We start from the raw sequence: 20,226 nt of genomic DNA, 5'->3' as shown, positions 1-20,226 counted from the left end.
GCATTCGGACAAGCGGCGGCAACACTCAAAGAAAAGCAGTGGCGCCGCATTGACGTCGATGATCAACGGCACGGCGGGGGGGATGCCGGGGACTGCCTACCCAACTGCTTGGCGGCATAGAAGTACGGGGCTTTGTAATGTTCCGGTCATGGCGGCGTCTGCACTATCGGCGAGACCCAGCGGCGCGGGCCGCCCCGACCTCCACCACGTCCGCGACCTGCATGCCTACTACCTCGTCCACTACCAACACGCCCTTCGCCGCCCTTCCGCTTCTTGAGTTTTTCCTACTTTGCGGCCTTCGCTTTGACACGAAGATTTTGCCGTGTCGTTGAGTTGATCTTCCGACCGAGCGTGATGCTCAGATCCTCCACCACCTCCATCTCCGGTAGGGTCTCCTCCTGATCCATGGGTCCTCAACGGGCGGGAAGAAGAGAGTTTGAAAGACGGGAGTTTGGTGGAGAGCGGCGGGATGAAAGAAAATAGTGGGGGATTTTGCTGCGTAAACAGTGCGGACAGCTACGAAAGCGCGGGCTCCGTCTTAGTTTTTGGTGGGCTAAGGGTGTCGGAGTCCGTGGCTCGTGTCCGGACTTCGGCAAGCCTCCCCCCTCCTAGTTTGTTTCGACTTTGCGGAAAAATTATGGTCCGAACTGCTCCGTAGACCGATGGGGATCGACGTTGGATGGCTTGCGGAGTCCGCAAAGTTGCGACCGACAAATACAGACGGTTCGAGGGTTGGTGTTGGAGATGCCGTAAACCCTTTCTAGCCGGTTGTGTGCAACTTAATTTCCAAGTGTGCAAGTGTCCAAGCAATCAATTGCAAAAGAGCCACGGCCCCTCGCATCTGCACGACCAGTCCTGCCACCACAACTAGCACGCTGAACTACCCTGGCAAACAGGGAAGCTTGACCAGACGCGCACACATGTTGGCCAGTTCTCACCCCGTCGGCGCAACAGCAACGCGTGCGTGCGTAGATTCCCCGGCTCACACCGGAGCACGGCCGGTGCAGGCACCGGTTTCTGAACTTTGTGGTTCAGCAGCGTTGATGGCCAAGCATGCATGCATGCATGTCTCTGCCAGATATCCCGGGATTGGGATTAACGACAACTAGTAGAACGTGACGCCGGCCAATCCCTTACCTTTTCGCAGGGACGTCGCATTTCCCGTGCGATCTCAGTTCGGCAGTCCACGGATACGGATGAACGGGATCGACTTTCCGTCTCTGGTCAATAACAACGATCTCCCGCTTCCATTTTATCGGCTCCCATATGTGTCAGCAGCGGCCCGGCCGCCTTCCGGCCACGGGCAGCGCCACTGCCATTCCAGGGGTGGATGGATCGTGCACCGCACCCGTGCATTGACTCGCTCCCTACTCGCCGGTTTCTGTCCCCGTCCGGGCCTCGGCTTCTCGGATGGTTCGGTGGAGTACGTACTACAGTAGTACGTTGTTTTCAGTTCAGCTTTGCCACATGAAAACGACGACGGAACGCAGGCAGGCGGCTATCTTCAACACTCTCCCACCACCATCACGCCCTGCATGCCGTCCAAAGCAGCAGCACGCACTGGCTGCTATCACAAAAACAATGCAGGATCCGGAAGTATGATATACAACGCCGCCCAGTGTTCAAAACTGCCCCTATGGAGTCGTCTCACAAAGTAAAGCGGCCCTTCAGGTATCCAGTCTATAATAACGGGACTATATCTTTTCTTTGTGACTAAAGAAACAAACAGGCTGCGAAACCGGTCTCGGCTTGCTGTTCCTGATCCCACCGTGCAAAAGGGAACTTGTACTAGTAGCACTAATCTATTGTTAGCCGACAATCGACCGACTGTTAATTGTTAAACCACGGTCCGATGCGTGGATCAGCTGCGGGGTGTTCGCCAAACCTGCGAAGTAGGAGTACGTACATACACAAAACGGTGGGTCTGAAACCTCTGAACCCGCGTGCCTCGCCCGGTGGCCTCCCGTGGTTTAACCCTTCGCTCGTCAGAGTAACATGCCCGCGCGCGTGCGTCCCAACATCTTCAACTTGGTTTAGTTTTGCGCTGAAAAAAAAAACATGGTTTAGTTCTTGCAGCCCGTGCATGCCGTGTCGCATGCAGTACTTTACAAGAGAGAACAACCCTCAACTCCTAAATCCGTTTAAACTCCCCCCCCCCCCCCTTCTCGTTTGGTCTAAGGGTGATTTTGACATAAGTGGCAGATATTTGATCAAACTTTGACAAAAAAGAATCAAAGTTTCCTGGAAAAATTGTAAACATTCTATAAAATCAACATTACCGTGCTAACCAAATCTCGAAAAGTTTAACACTTTTTTGACAAATAGATTTACAAATGCATTAGAATGAAATTTGTAAAAAAAATATCAATTTGAATTTCTACCGTATTTTTATATGTTTTTCAAAAAATGCGAACTTTCTCAGATTGGTCATAGTGGTATTGTTGATGATATATAATGTGTTCATTTTTTTCTAAACCCTTTAAATGTTTGATTCAAATTTGGCTAAAAGGGGCTAAAATCCCATTTTTGTTGTAATTGTAAATATGTTTGTCAAAAAATTGTGAAACTTTCCCACATTTGTCACCATGGTAGTGTTGATTTTACAAGATTGTTTCAATTTTTTCTGATCACCTTGATTTTATTATCAAAATTTCACTAATAAAGGGCTGAAAACTGGAATTCTACTGTATTTTAAAATCTTTTTGTTGAAAAATTGTTAAGCTTTCCCAGATTGGTCAGCATGGTAGTGTTGATTTTACAAAACTATTTCAATTTTTTCTGATCACTTTGATTTTATTATCAAAATTTCACTAATAAAGGGCTGAAAATTGGAATTCTACTGTAGCTTAAAATCTTTTGTTGAAAAATTGTTAAGCTTTCCCAGATTGGTCAGAATGGTAGTGCTGATTTTACAAAACTATTTCAATATTTTCTGATCAATTTTGATTTTATTATCAAATTTTCACTAATAAAGGGCCGAAAATTAGAATTCTACTGTATTTTAAAATCTTTTTTGTTGAAAAAATGGTAAGCTTTCCCAGATTGGTCAGAACGGTAGTATTGATTTTACAAAACTATTTCAAATTTTTCTGATCACTTCGATTTTATTATCAAAATTTCACTAATAAAGGAGTGAAAACTGGAATTCTACTGTATTTTAATATATTTTTGTTGAAAAAATGTTAAGCTTTCCTAGATTGTGCATCACGGTAGTATTGATTTTACAAAACTATTTCAATTTTTTCCGATCACTTTGATTTTATTATCAAAATTTCACTAATAAAGGGCTGAAAATTGGAATTCTACTATATTTCAAAATCTTTTTGTTGAAATTTGTTAAGCTTCCCCAGATGAGTCAACATGGTAGTATTGATTTTACAAAATAATTTCAAATTTTTCTGATCACTTTGATTTATTATCAAAATTTCACTAATAAAGGGCTGAAAATAGAATTCTACTGTATTTTAATTTTTTTTGTCAAAATTGTAAACTTCACAGATTGCTCGGCATGGCAGTGTTGAGTTTACAAAAGTATTTCAAAATTTTCTCGTCACTTTGATTTTATTATCAAAATTTCACCAATAAAGGGCTGAAAAATGAAATTCTACTGTATTTTTTAAAATGTTTTTGTCAAAATTGTAAACTTCACAGATCTGTCAGCATGGTAGTGTTAATTTTACAAAACTATTTCAATTTTTTGGTAAATTTGATTTTATTATCACAATTTCACTAATAAATGGCTAAAAACAGGAATTCCACTGTATTTTAAAATCTTTTTGTTGAAAAAAATGTTAAGATTTCCTAAATTGGTCAACCCGCGATGGTATTAATTTTACAAAAATATTTCAAATTTTTCTGATCACTTTGATTTTATTATCAAAATTTCACTAATAAAGGGGTGAAAACTGGAATACTACTGTATTTTAAATTCTTTTTGTTGAAAAATTGTTAAGATTTCCCAGATTGGCGAGAATGGTAGTATTGATTTTACAAAACTATTCAAATTTTTCTAATAACTTTGATTTTATTATCAAAATTTCACTAATAAAGGGCTGAAAAATGGAATTCTACTATATTTCATTTTTTTTGGCAAAATTGTAAAGTTCACAGATTGCTCGGCATGGTAGTGTTGATTTTACAAAAGTATTTCAAAAAAATTCTGGTCAATTTGATTTTATTATCAAAATTTCAGCAATAAAGGGCCGAAAGATGGAATTCTACTATATTTTTTAAAATGTTTTTGTCAAAATTGTAAAGTTCACAGATTTGTCAGCATGGTAGTGTTGATTTTACAAAAAACATTTCAATTTTTTTGGTAACTTCGATTTTATTATCAATATTTCACTAATAAAGGGCTGAAAACTGGAATTGTACTGTATTTTAAAATCTTTTTGTCAAAAATTGTAAACTTCACAGATTGGTGAGCATGGTAGTGTTGATTTTACATAACTATTTCAATTTTTTTCTAGCCACTTTCATTTTATTATCAAAATTTCACTAATAAAGGGCTTAGTTTTTTAATGGAATTCCATTGTATTTTAAAATCTTTTTGTGAAAATTGTAAACACTCCCATAGATTGGTCAGCATGATAGTGTTGATTTTACATAATGTTTTCAATTTTTCCTAAACACTTTGAATTTTTGGTCCCATTTCAGTCAAATACGTGCCACATATGCCAAAACCATCTTTAGACCAAGTGAAGGGGGGGGGGGGTAATTTAAATGGATTTTAGATGAGGGTTGATACGTCTCCAATGTATCTATAATTTATGAAGTATTCACGCTTTTATATTATCATTCTTGGATGTTTTACAATCATTTTATAGCAACTTTATATCATTTTTTTGGGACTAACCTATTGACCCAGTGCGTAGTGCTAGTTGCTCTCTTTTGCTTGTTTTTTCCATCGCAGGAAATCAATATCAAACGAAGTCCAAACACCGCGAAACTTATGTGGATTTTTATGGACCAGAAGACATCCATTGGGCCAGAGCAACACCTGGGGGGTGCCCCGAGGGGGGCACAACCCACCAGGGCGCGCATGGGGGCCCCCAGGCGCGCCCAGGTGGGTTGTGCCCACCTCGGTGGCCTCCCGCACCCCCTCTTTACCTTATAAACTCCCAAATATTCCAAAAACCCTCGGGGTTAACCTAGATCAGAAGCTCCGCCGCCGCAAGGCTCTGTAGCCACCGAAAACCAATCTAGACCCCGTTCTGGCACCCTACCGGAGGGGGTAATCATCACCGGTGGCCATCTTCATCATCCCGACGGCCACCACGATGAGGAGGGAGTAGTCCACCCTCGGGGCTGAGGGTTTGTACCAGTAGCTACGTGTTTAATCTCTCTCTCTCTCTCTCTCTCTCTCGTGTTCTTGAGATGTCACGATCTTGATGTCGGAAATATGCCCTAGAGGCAATAATAAAATGGTTATTATTGTATTTCCTTGTTCATGATAATTGTCTATTGTTCATGCTATAATTGTATTAACTGGAAACCGTAATACATGTGTGAATACATAGACCACAACATGTCTCTAGTAAGCCTCTAGTTGACTAGCTCGTTGATCAATAGATGGTTATGGTTTCCTAACCATGGACATTGGATGTCATTGATAACGGGATCACATCATTAGGAGAATGATGTGATGGACAAGACCCAATCCTAAGCATAGCACAAGATCGTGTAGTTCGTTTGCTAAGAGCTTTTCTAATGTCAAGTATCATTTCCTTAGACCATGAGATTGTGCAACTCCCGGATACCGTAGGAATGCTTTGGGTGTACCAAACGTCACAACATAACTGGGTGGCTATAAAGGTGCACTACAGGTATCTCCGAAAGTGTCTGTTGGGTTGGCACGAATCGAGACTGGGATTTGTCACTCCGTATGACGGAGAGGTATCTCTGGGCCCACTCGGTAATGCATCATCATAATGAGCTCAATGTGACTAATGAGTTAGCCACGGGATCATGCGTTACCGAACGAGTAAAGAGACTTGCCGGTAACGAGATTGAACGAGGTATTGGGATACCGACGATCGAATCTCGGGCAAGTAACATACCGATAGACAAAGGGAATTGTATACGGGATTGATTGAATCCCCGATATCGTGGTTCATCCGATGAGATCATCGTGGAACATGTGGGAGCCAACATGGGTATCCAGATCCGCTGTTGGTTATTGGTCGGAGAACGTGTCGGTCATGTCTGCATGGTTCCCGAACCCGTAGGGTCTACACACTTAAGGTTCGGTGACGCTAGAGTTGTTATGGGAAATAGTATGTGGTTACCGAAGGTTGTTCGGAGTCCCGGATGAGATCCCGGACATGACGAGGAGCTCTGGAATGGTCCGGAGGTGAAGATCGGTATATTGGATGAAGGGTATTGGAGTCCGGAATTGTTCCGGGGGTACCAGGCTATGGCCAGCATGTCCGAAAGGGGTTTCGGAGGCCCCGACAAGCGTTGGGGGGCCTTATGTGCCAAGGGGAAGGGGCAAACCAGCCCACTAAGGGGCTGTGCGCCCCTCCCAACCCCTCTCACGTAACCAGGAGAGGTGGGGGCGCCACCCCTAGGGCAGCCGCCCCTCCCGGCTTGGGAGGCAAGTTTCCTAGGGGGTGGGGGCGCCCAAACCCATCTAGGGTTTCCCCTGGCCGCCGCCTCCTCCTCTAGATCCATCTAGAGTTGCCGGCCCCCTCTCCCCTTCCCCCTATATATAGTGAGGGGGTGGGAGGGCAGCCATACCCTTCCCTTGGCGCAGCCCTCTCCTCCTCCAACTCCTCCTCCTCCTCCTCCGTAGTGCTTAGCGAAGCTCTGCCGGAGAACCACGAGCTCCATTGCCACCATGCCGTCGTGCTGCTGGAGTTCTCCCTCAACTTCTCCTCTCCCCTTGCTGGATCAAGAAGGAGGAGACGTCCCCGGGCTGTACGTGTGTTGAACGCGGAGGCGCCGTCCGTTCGACGCTAGATCTGATCTTCCGCGATTTGAATCGCCGCGAGTACGACTCCATCAACCGCGTTCTTGTAACGCTTCCGCTTAGCGATCATCAAGGGTATGAAGATGCACTCCCTCTCTCTTGTTGCTAGCATCTCCTAGATTGATCTTGGTGACACGTAGGAAAATTTTGAATTATTGCTACGTTCCCCCACAGGGGCATCATGAGCTAGGTCTATGCGTAGATTCTATGCACGAGTAGAACACAAAGTAGTTGTGGGCGATGATTTGTTCAATTTAGTTTCCATTACTAGTCTTATCTTGATTCGGCGGCATTGTGGGATGAATCGGCCCGGACCGACCTTACACGTACTCTTACGTGAGACAGGTTCCACCGACTGACATGCACTTGATGCATAAGGTGGCTAGCGGGTGTCTGTCTCTCCCACTTTAGTCGGATCGGATTCGATGGAGAGGGTCCTTATGAAGGGTAAAAAGCAATTGGCATATCACCGTTGTGGCTTTTGCGTAGGTAAGAAACGTTCTTGCTAGAAACCCATAGCAGCCACGTAAAACATGAAACAACAATTAGAGGACGTCTAACTTGTTTTTGCAGGGTATGCTATGTGATGTGATATGGCCAAAAGGATGTGATGAATTATATATATGTGATGTATGAGATTGATCATGTTTTTGTAATAGGAATCACGACTTGCATGTCGATGAGTATGACAACCGGCAGGAGCCATAGGAGTTGTCTTAATTTATTGTATGACCTGCGTGTCAATGAAAAACGCCATGTAATTACTTTACTTTATTGTTAACCGTTAGCCATAGTAGTAGAAGTAATAGTTGGCGAGACAACTTCATGAAGACACGATGATGCAGATCATGGTGTCATGCCGGTGACGAAGGTGATCATGCCGCGCCTCGAAGATGGAGATCAAAAGACGCAAGATGATATTGGCCATATCATGTCACTTTATGATTTGCATGTGATGTTTGTCATGTTTACATCTTATTTGCTTAGAACGACGGTAGCATAAATAAGATGATCCCTCACTAAAATTTCAAGAGATGTGTTCCCCCTAACTGTGCACCGTTGCGAAGGTTCGTTGTTTCGAAGCACCACGTGATGATCGGGTGTGATAGATTCTAACATTCGCATACAATGCGTGTAAGCCAGATTTACACATGCGAAACACTTAGGTTGACTTGACGAGCCTAGCATGTACAGACATGGCCCCGGAACACAAGAGACCGAAAGGTCAAACATGAGTCGTATAGTAGATACGATCAACATGGAGATGTTCACCGTTGATGACTAGTCCGTCTCACGTGATGATCGGACACGGTCTAGTCGATTCGGATCATGTATCACTTAGATGACTAGAGGGATGTCTATCTAAGTGGGAGTTCATTAAATAATCAGATGAACTTAATTGTCATGAACATAGTCAAAAGGTCTTTGCAAATTATGTCATAGCTTACCCTTTAGTTCTACTATTTAAGACATGTTCCTAGAGAAAATTTAGTTGAAAGTTGACAGTAGCAATTATGCGGACTGGGTCCGTATACTGAGGATTGTCCTCATTGCTGCACATAAGGCTTATGTCCTTAATGCACCGCTCAGTGTGCTAAACCTCGAGCGTCGTTTGTAGATGTTGCGAAATATCTGACATACACGTTTTGATGACTACGTGATAGTTCAGTGCGTAATGCTAACAGTTTAAAATTGTGGCACCAAAGACGTTTTGAAACGTCGCAGAACATATGAGATGTTCCAAAGACTGAAATTGGGATTTCAGACTAGTGCCCACGTCAAGAGGTATGAGACCTCTGACAAGTTTCTTAAGCCTGCAAACTAAGGGAGAAAAGCTCAATCGTTGAGCATGTGCTCAGATTGTCTGAGTACTACAATCGCTTGAATCGAGTGGGAGTTAATCTTCCAGATGAGATAGTGATGGTTCTCCATAGTCACTGCCACCAAGCTATTAGAGCTTCGTGATGAACTATAACATATCAGGGATAGACATGATGATCCTTGAGCAACTCGCGATGTTTGACACCGCGAAAGTAGAAATCAAGTAGGAGCATCAATTGTTGATGGTTAGTAAAACCACTAGTTTCAAGAAGGGCAAGGGAAAGAAGGGATACTTCATGAAACGGCAAATCAGTTGCTGCTCTAGTAAAGAAACCCAAGGTTGAACCCAAACCCGAGACTAAGTGCTTCTGTAATGAGGGGAACGGTCACTGAAGCAGAACTACCCTAGATACTTGGTAGATGAGAAGGCAGGCAAGGTCGACAGAAGTATATTGGATATACATTATATTAATGTGTACTTTACTAGTACTCCTAGTAGCACGAGGGTATTAGATACCGGTTAGGTTGCTAAGTGTTGGTAACTCAAAATAAAAGGCTATAGAATAAACGGAGACTAGCTAAAGGTGAGATGACGATATGTGTTGGAAATGTTTCCAAGGTTGATGTAAATCAAGCATCGCATGCTCCCTCTACCATCGAGATTGGTGTTAAACCTAAATAATTGTTATTTGGTGTTTGCGTTGAGCATATACATGATTGGATTATGTTTATCGCAATATGGTTATTCATTTAAGGAGAATAATGGTTACTCTGTCTATTTGAATAATACCTTCAATGATCTTGCACTTAAAATGAATGGTTTGTTGAATCTCGATCGTAGTGATACACATGTTCATGCCAAAAGATATAAGATAGTACCACATACTTGTGGCACTGCCACTTGAGTCATACTGGTATAAAACGCATGAAGAAGCTCCATGTTGATGGATCTTTGGACTCACTCGTTTTTGAAAAGATTGAGACATGCGAACCATGTCTATTAGTATATATGCATGAAGAAAGTCCATACAGATGGATCATTTGGACTCACTTGATTTTGAATCACTTGAGACATGCAAATCATACCACATGGGCAAGATGACTGAAAGGCCTCGTTTTCAGTAAGATGGAACAAGAAAGCAACTTGTTGGAAGTAATACATTTTGATGTGTGCAGTCCAATGAGTGCTAAGGCACGCAGTGGATATCGTTATGTTCTTACTTCACAGATGATTTGAGTAGATGCTGAGAATATTTACTTGATGAAACACAAGTCTGAATTATTGAAAGGTTCAAGTAATTTCAGAGTGAAGTTGAAGATCGTCGTGACAAGAGGATAAAATGTCTATGATATGATCATAGAGATGAATATCTGAGTTACGAGTTTGGCACACAATTAAGACATTGTGGAAATCATTTCACAACTAATACCGCCTGGAACACCATAGTGTGATGGTGTGTCCGAACATCATAACTGCACCCTATTGGATATGGTGCATACCATGATGTCTCTTATCGAATTACCACTATCGTTTATGGGTTAGGCATTAGAGACAACCGCATTCACTTTAAATAGGGCACCACGCAATTCCATTGAGACGACACCGTATGAACTATGGTTTAGAGAAACCTAAGCTGTCGTTTCTTAAAAGTTTGGGGCTGCGACGCTTATGTGAAAAAGTTTCAGGCTGATAAGCTCGAACCCAAAGCGGATAAATGCATCTTCATAGAATACCCAAAATAGTTGGGTATACCTCCTATTTCAGATCCGGAAGCAAAGTGATTGTTTCTAGAAACAGGTCCTTTCTCGAGGAAAAGTTTCTCTCGAAAGAATTGAGTGGGAGGATGGTGGAGACTTGATGAGGTTATTGAACCATCACTTCAACTAGTGTGTAGCAGGGCACAGGAAGTTGTTCCTGTGGCACCTACACCAATTGAAGTGGAAGCTTATGATAGTGATCATGAAACTTCGGATCAAGTCACTACCAAACCTCGTAGGTTGACAAGGATGCGTACTTCTTCAGAGTGGTACGTAATCCTGTCTTGGAAGTCATGTTGCTAGACAACAATGAACCTACGAGCTATGGAGAAGCGATGGTGGGCCCGGATTCCGACTAATGGCTCGAGACCATAAAATCCGAGAGAGGATCCATGTATAAAAACAAAGTATGGACTTTGGAAGAACTACTTGATGGTCGTAAGGCTGTTGGGTGCAGATGGATTTTAAAAGGAAGACGGACAATGATGGTAAGTGTCACCATTAAGAAAGCTCGACTTGTCGTTAAGATGTTTTCCGACAAGTTCAAGGAGTTGACTACGATGAGACTTTCTCACTCGTAGCGATGCTAAGAGTCTGTTGGAATTATATTAGCAGTTACTGCATTATTTATGAAATCTTGCAGATGGGATGTCAAAACATTGTTTCCTCGACGATTTTCTTGGGGAAAGGTTGTATGTGATACAACCAGAAGGTTTTGTCAATCCTGAAAGATGCTACCAAGTATGCAAAGCTCCAGCAATCCTTCTAAGGACTGGAGTAAGCATCTCGGAGTTGGAATGTACGCTTTGATGAGATGATCAAAGATTTTGGGTTTATACAAAGTTTATGAGATACTTGTCTTTCCAAAGAAGTGAGTGGGAGCACTATAGATTTTTTTGATGAGTATATGTTGTTAACATATTGTTGATCAGAAATGATGTAGAATTTCTGGAAAGCATACAGGTTATTTGAAAAGTGTTTTTCAATGGAAAACCTGGATTAAGCTACTTGAACATTGAGCATCAAGATCTATAAGGATAGATCAAAAAAATGCTTAATAGTACTTCCAAATGAATACATACCGTGACAAGATTTTGAAGGAGTTCAAAATAGATCAGCAAAGAAGGAGTTCTTGGCTGTGTTACAAGGTGTGAGTATTGAGTAAGACTCAAGACCTGACCACGGCAGAAGAGAGAGAAAGGACGAAGGTCGTCCCCTATGCTTTAGACGTAGGCTCTACAGTATGCTATGCTGTGTACCGCACCTAAGGTGTGCCTTGCCATGAGTTAGTCAAGGGGTACAAGAGTGATCCAGGAATGGATCACATGACAGTGGTCAAACTTATCCTTAGTAACTAGTGGACTAAGGAATTTTCTCGATTATGGAGGTGGTAAAAGAGTTCGTCGTAAAGTGTTGCGTCGATGCAAACTTTGACACTAATCTGGATGACTCTGAGTAGTAAACTGGATTCGTATAGTAGAGTAGTTATTTGGAATAGCTCCAAGTAGCGCGTGGTAGCTGCATCTACAAGATGACATAGAGATTTGTAAAGCACACACGGATCTGAAAGGTTCAGACCCGTTGACTAATAACCTCTCTCACAAGCGAGATATGAACAAACCCCATGGGTGTTGGATTCATTACAATCACATAGTGATGTGAACTAGATTATTGAGTCTAGTGCAAGTGGGAGACTGTTGGAAATATGCCCTAGAGGCAATAATAAAATGGTTATTATTGTATTTCCTTGTTCATGATAATTGTCTATTGTTCATGCTATAATTGTATTAACTGGAAACCGTAATACATGTGTGAATACATAGACCACAATATGTCCCTAGTAAGCCTCTAGTTGACTAGCTCGTTGATCAATAGATGGCTATGATTTCCTAACCATGGACATTGGATGTCATTGATAACGGGATCACATCATTAGGAGAATGATGTGATGGACAAGACCCAATCCTAAGCATAGCACAAGATCGTGTAGTTCGTTTGCTAAGAGCTTTTCTAATGTCAAGTATCATTTCCTTAGACCATGAGATTGTGCAACTCCCGGATACCGTAGGAATGCTTTGGGTGTACCAAACATCACAACGTAACTGGGTGGCTATAAAGGTGCACTACAGGTATCTCCGAAAGTGTCTGTTGGGTTGGCACGAATCGAGACTGGGATTTGTCACTCCGTATGACGGAGAGGTGTCTCTGGGCCCACTCGGTAATGCATCATCATAATGAGCTCAATGTGACTAATGAGTTAGCCATGGGATCATGCGTTATGAAACGAGTAAAGAGACTTGCCGGTAACGAGATTGAATGAGGTATTGGGATACCGATGATCAAATCTCGGGCAAGTAACATACCGATAGACAAAGGGAATTGTATACAGGATTGATTGAATCCCCGACATCATGGTTCATCCGATGAGATCATCGTGGAACATGTGGGAGCCAACATGGGTATCCAGATCCCGCTGTTGGTTATTAGCCGGAGAACGTCTCGGTCATGTCTGCATGGTTCCCGAACCCGTAGGGTCTACACACTTAAGGTTCGGTGACGCTAGAGTTGTTATGGGAAATAGTATGTGGTTACCGAAGGTTGTTCGGAGTCCCGGATGAGATCCCGGACATGACGAGGAGCTCCGGAATGGTCCGAAGGTGAAGATCGGTATATTGGACGAAGGATATTGGAGTCCGGAATTGTTCCGGGGGTACCAGGTTATGGCCAGCATGTCCGAAAGGGGTTTCGGAGGTCCCGGCAAGCGTTGGGGGGCCTTATGGGCCAAGGGGAAGGGGCAAACCAGCCCACTAAGGGGCTGTGCGCCCCTCCCAACCCCTCTCACGTAACCAGGAGAGGTGGGGGCGCCACCCCTAGGGCAGGCGCCCCTCCCGGCTTGGGAGGCAAGTTTCCTAGGGGGTGGGGGCGCCCAAACCCATCTAGGGTTTCCCCTGGCCGCCGCCTCCTCCTCTAGATCCATCTAGAGGGGCTGGCCCCCTCTCCCCTTCCCCTATATATAGTGAGGGGGTGGGAGGGCAGCCATACCCTTCCCTTGGCGCAGCCCTCTCCTCCTCCAACTCCTACTCCTCCTCCGTATGCTTAGCGAAGCTCTGCCGAAGAACCACGAGCTCCGTTGCCACCATGTCGTCGTGCTGCTGAAGTTCTCCCTCAACTTCTCCTCTCCCCTTGCTGGATCAAGAAGGAGGAGACGTCCCCGGGCTGTACGTGTGTTGAACGCGGAGGCGCCGTCCGTTCGGCGCTAGATCGGATCTTTCACGATTTGAATCGCCGCGAGTACGACTCCATCAACCGCGTTCTTGTAACGCTTCCGCTTAGCGATCTTCAAGGATATGAAGATGCACTCCCTCTCTCTCGTTGCTAGCATCTCCTAGATTGATCTTGGTGACACGTAGGAAAATTTTGAATTATTGCTACGTTCCCGAACACTTGATGTATCGCGGGCTTTGTTAATGTAGTCGGGTCATATGGTGTTTTCCCCTCTCTATCTTGTTGTGATGAATTGAGTTTCCCCTTTGAGATTTCGTTTTATCGGATTGAATACTTTTATGGATTTGAGAGCACTTGATATATGTCTTGCATATGAATACTCGTGGTGACAATGGGATATCGTATTGATTCACTTGATATGTGTTTTGGAACTCAACTCGCGGATTCCCGAGGTGACATTGGGGTAATCTACGCATAAGGTTGATGCACGTTCTTGTCTTTGTTTCTCTGGTAGAAATCTTGCTGCACTCTTTGATGTTCTTTGCACTACAAAAAAAAGACACATCCGTGACATTTAGGGCCGAACGAAAAAAATTCTGTCATACTTATGACACTTCTATGACGATAATTGTGACAAAACCCGGTATCATCATAGATGTGGTGGGCTCCTACTTCTATGACAAAAAATCATGACAGAAAATGGGTTTTTCGTCCTAGGCGGGCCGGAGACGCAGCTGCATGACATTCTTTGGGCTGTCCATGACGGAGAAAACAGTGGTAGAAGCGAGGGCGAGGAAAATATCGGGGGAGTTCCTGGTTACGGTGGGTGGTCAGGGGCCGAGCGATGCGCGTTTCTATCATACGTACGCGCATGTATGCGAGGCATTGGGCTCTAACTGAACCCGAGCGATTGCACTGCAGGCTACGCGTTACTGAACCCAAGCGATCGATCCCTTGCTGTTAACTGAACCCGATCGAGTGATTCCTTCGCTACTGCTGCTAACTGAAGCCGATCGAACACTGCTGCCTCCTTCCCTTGATGAGCAGTGAGCGTTGTTGGGGGGTTTGGATGAAGAGTTCCCGGTGGGGGTTGGATGAACAGGACCCCATGGTAGTAGAGGCCGTTGCCGTTGGATGAACAGTACCCCGATCGATCGAGCCGGTGGATGAACAGGACCCCGTGGAGGGCTGGATGAACAGGACCCCGTGGAGGGCTGGTTGAACAGTAGCCAGTGGAGGGCTGGTTGAAGTAGCCAGTGGAGGGCTGGATGAATAGTAGCCCGTGGAGGGGTGGTTGAACAGGACCCCCTTGAAGAGGGCTGGTTGAACAGTAGCCGGTGGAGGAGCGCGCGGTGGAGGCTGGATGAACAGGAGCCCATGGATGAACAGTCGCAGGTGGAGGCTGGAGGAGGTCGACGGTGGATGAACAGGAGCCCGTGGAGGCTGGAGGAGGTCGACGATGGAGATGAACAGTATCCCGTGGAGTCCCGTTTTGCGGTATGCCACACCCCTCCCGATGAACAGGACCCCCGTTTCGACCGTAGCACTCCAACACAAGTCCGTTTCCTCCGTTTTGCGGTACACCACACCCCTCCCGATCACAGGACCCCGTTTCGACCATAGGAGGTCTGTTTCCTCCGTTTTGCGATACGCCAGACCCCTACCGATGAACAGGATCCCGTTTCCACCGTGGTCGGTCGAACACAAGGCCGTTTCCTCCGTTCTACGGTACGCCATGCCTCGTTTCCATCGCTTGTTCCGTCCAAGCCGGCTGGCTCCCGATGAACAACACGTGTTCCGTTGCCTCGTGATGAACACGACGCATTCCATTGCCTCCCCATGAACACGACGATGACGCAATTTCTCCGTTCCGACCCAGCCATAGCCATGTACATGAGCCCTGGCCGTACGTATGCGCGAGTAGGCGTTCGAGACCCCGCCCGTATGTACGTACGTGGCCGTATTTACTTTCTTGCACCCTGGCCGCTGTACGTACGTGTACATGCTACGTGCGCGCCTCTACTACCACACGTGCGCGCCTCTACTACCACACGTGCGTGCCTCTACATCGACCAGTATGTACGTACACGTTCGCGACCAGAATGACAATGCTACGTACGCTTCGACCGGGTGGGTCCCGACTGTCAGGCACTTCCTTGCGTGCGAAGATGTAACTGGTGGGTCCCAGCAGTCAGGGAGGCGAATCATTTTTTTGCCCGTAATATGGACGCACTTCCTTCTGTGCGAAGATGTAGCTGGTGGGTCCCAGCAGTCAGGGGGAGAAAACATTATTTTTCAGGGTAAAAAGGATGCAGTTGCATGCATGCGTCCATGGGCGTGGTGCGTCCCCACTGTCAGCCTCTCACGTACAGTCATCTTCCGATGACTCTCGTTTGTTGACCACGTTGACCACACCGTGCCGAGCGCACCATGGCCGGTGGACGACGGCGAGGCCCCAGACTGGAACGACCCAGAGATGGGGAAGACGCGGCAGTGGAGTCGCAGATGGAGAGGAGTGGGAAACTTGACTGGTTCGGGTGCGCGGCAGCACTGCCGCCCACGGGAGACTGGAGCAAGAATAGAGGTTGAAGAAGGAGCACGGCTGTTGGATTAACATCCAACGGTCCAGCTGCTAGAATCATTTGTTGATTAAGTTGACAAAGCCCTGCGTACACGTCTGCTTAGTAGGCCCACAAGTCAGCCACCAAATCTGCCGGGGCCCAGCTGTCCTCGGGAGGAATGGTTTTTTTCCATAACAAGGAGGCACTTCCTTCCGTGCGAAGATACAGCCGGTGGGTCCCAGCTGTCAGGGGGAGGAAACAGCTTAATAAGGAGGAACTTTCCTTGCGTGCGACCATGGACCTCGTGGGTCCCAGCCGTCAGGCTCTCCACATACAGTCCTCTTCCGATGACTCTCGTTTGTTGACCACACCGCGCCTAGTGCAGCGAGGCAGTGGACGACGGTGAGGCCCCAGACTGGAACGACCCGGAGATGGGGAAGACACGGCAGTGGAGTCGCAGACGGAGAGGAGTGGGAAACTTGACTGGTTCGGGTGTGGGGTGGGCCTACACTCGGCAGAGAATAACAGGAGGTGCGGAGTGGAGGGATGGCCTGGCCGTCGGCGGGGTAGCGTTTTGCTGAGGCGCGCAAAACAACGCCGCTGGATGCCGGAGGCTGGAGCAGGCGGTCCCGGCAGCGCAAGGGGAAGAAGACGAGAGATTGAAGAAGAATGCCGGCCGTTGGATGTAAATCCAACGCCTTGCTTAGGCTTCGACCTACTGGCCCACATGTCAGCCAGTCCATTTGTTTCTTTAGTCCATTTGGTGGGCTGGGTGAAACAATGATGTAGCATCTATGCAGCCCGTTTATATATATGGTAGAATTTAAAGCCCATTTGCATTTTTCTCGAAATCCGCGGACTTGCTGGACTGGGTGAAAATATCATGTTGGGCTGGACGGAGAAATGTTATAAAAACATGAACACATGATTGCACGTCTATTACTGCATTGGTCAGTAAAATCCTTGCAAGCTTATGTACGCTATCACTAGGAGTTAACTTGCCAAGTTATATATAAACAATTATTATTATTATTATTTTGTAAGAACTTTCAATTTACGAAATAAAATATCATTTTAATTTGATGAGTTAATAGGACGTGGGGTATTATTATTTTTTAGGCTACACGTGGAACAGTTGAGTTGGTTCTAGGGAAAAGTACTGGGAGAAACTCAGTTTACATCGAAAAAGAAAGTGGGAGAAAATTCAGATATAGGATTAATGAAATTGGAAAATAAAGGAAGTGGGAAGGTCTATAAAATGGTTGGACGAACGTCAGGTTTAACGGAACCTTATGTTGTTTCTATTATATATATATGTAATAAAATAAGATATAAATATATGTTCAGTTTTGCATTCTTATAGAAAACATAGGTTCAGTTTTGCATTCTTATAGAAAAATAGAACTGAGCTATGCGTCGTCTTGAAAAAACAAACATAACTTGGGCTGCTGATGTTATAGACAAGCTAGGCTGGGAGGCCCAGGCCGTGATACCTGCCGGATCCAAAAAATGTTGAAACATGTCGTGGGCTGCCCATGTTAAACAACAAAACCTAGGCCATGGACCTGGTGGGCCCAGGACTGTCAGCCTCTCGACAAACAGTTGTCTCCCGATTCCTCTTGTTTTGCTGACAATGTTGGGAACGACAGACGGCGGCGCCGCGGCGAGAGCACCAAGGCGGAGGACGACGTCGAGACCTCAGACCGAATGAACCGGAGCGGGGGAAGACGCATGCAGAGGGGAGTACGAGGGTTGACTTGTTCGGGTGTAGGGTGGGCCGGTGGAGTTGCCGCCGCTGGACAATGTGTGGGAGTAGAGGGATGGCCTGGCCAACACCATAGGCTATGATGGCCAGCCACTGTATAGGAAGAGGACAAAGATTGAACAAAATAAAGAAATACAAATGGATAGGTGGTTGGTCCCATATGTCTGTGTACGAGACCTGCTGGGTCCACCTGAGAAGGGGAATATGTTGGGAGGAAGGAGATTCAAAGCACGACAGCCGAGTGAACTAGTTTTTTATACGGACGAGTGAACTAGTTACATACATAAGCAAATAGCCACTAAAAAAAAGCAAACAGGTTAATGGGTTCTTAAAAAAAATATTTCAGACAAAACAGATAATTACGACACATAGGCTAATGCATGAAACACTCAGATGATAAAGGTGCTTATAAACATAACCATCTTTGACAACTCATGTCTATGGTTAGGAAACAGATAAACAAAACCCGTAATATGGACGCACTTCCTTGCGTGCGAAGATGTAGCTGGTGGTCCCAGCAGTCAGGGGAAAAGTTTTTTTTCGTGAAATACGGTGGCCCGTCCGGTGGGTCCCCGCTGTCAGGTGGAGGAATCATTATTTTCCGCGTAATAAGGAGGCACTTCCTTGCTGCGGCTGTGGACCCAGCTGTCAGCCTCTCCACGTACAGTACTCTTCCAATGGAAGTCGTTCCTTGACCACGTTGACCACGCCGCGTCGAGAGCACCAGGGCGGTGGACGACGGCGAGGCCTAGGAAGGGGACGACGCGGAGCCGTGGAAGACGCGGCAGTGGATGCCCACGCGGAGAGGACTACGAGGGTTCACTGGTTCGGCTGCGGTGTGAGGCTGCCGTCACCGCAGGGCCTGGCCAGCGGTGGGAGTAGTAGGGGGAGCTGAGGCCTCCGCGGCATCACAGCCGGCCACGGGAAGCAGGAGCACGCGGCATGACCAGCGCTGGTTTGGGCGGCTGGAGCAACAAGAGCAGAGGTTGAAGAAGCACTACCACCGTTGGATGGACATCATACGGTCACTGGAGCTAGAATCGTTCATATTGACTAAGTTGACAAAGCCCTCCGTCCCCGTCATCTTAGTAGGCCCACAAGTTAGCCTCCCATAATGGTGGGTCCCAGCTAGCAGGGGGAGTATTCATTTTTGTGTGTGTAATAAGGAGTCACTTCCTTGTGTGCGAAGATATAGCTGGTGGGTCCGAGCTGACAGCGGGGGAACATTTTTTTAAAGAAATACAGAGGCCCTTCCAGTGGGTCCCAGCTGTCAGGTGGAGGAATCATTATTTTGCGCGTAATAAGGAGGCATTTCCTTGTGTGGACCCCTACTGCCAGCCTCTTCCGATGGTTGTTGTTTGTTGACCATGTTGACCTCGCCGCGCCGAGAGCACAAACGCGGTGGACGAGGGCGAGGCCTAGGAAGGGAACGACCCGGAGCCGGCGAAGCCACCGCAGCGGATGCCCACGCTGAGGGGTGTATGAGCACTGACTGGTCGGCTGCGGGGTGAGGCTGACGTCGCCGGAAAATAACAGGATGTGCGGGTGTGTAGAGGGATGGCCTGGCGGCAGCACAGCCAGCCACGGGAGGAGGGAGCAGGCAGTCCCGCCGGCGCTGGTTTGGGCGGCTGGAGCAGGAAGATCAGAGATTGAAGAAGCACGGCGGCCGTTGGATGGACATCCAACAATCACTGCTCTGTGTTGACTAGTTGACAAAGCCTTGCGTGCGCGTCAAAAAAAAATTAGGACAGCGTCATCGTCAACCTAGTAGGCCCAGAAGTCAGCCTCCAAATCTGTGGAAAACAACATACAACCCATTAGCCATTATTTTCAATAATTTACATCCCATTTGCTAATTCTTAAGGATATTTGAAGCCCATATTCTTTTTATTAGCATTACAGACCATATATTCTGGGCACTGCTAAAATATTGAACACAATTTTTCATGGTGGGGTCCGAACTCTTTTAATCACAAAATTTCAAGTCGCGTTAAAAATAATTTTAAAAAAATTATATCAAAATAAAATTCAAAAAACAATTCTCCGCAAAAAAAGAATGAAATTTAAAATCTTAACTAGCAAGATGCCCGTGCGTTGCACGGAACATGAAGGTGCATTTGTATGAG

Source organism: Aegilops tauschii, chromosome 3 (genome assembly GCF_002575655.3).
Source record: "Aegilops tauschii subsp. strangulata cultivar AL8/78 chromosome 3, Aet v6.0, whole genome shotgun sequence".
NCBI lineage: Eukaryota > Viridiplantae > Streptophyta > Magnoliopsida > Poales > Poaceae > Aegilops > Aegilops tauschii.
Note: the sequence above shows the minus strand (reverse complement) of the source record.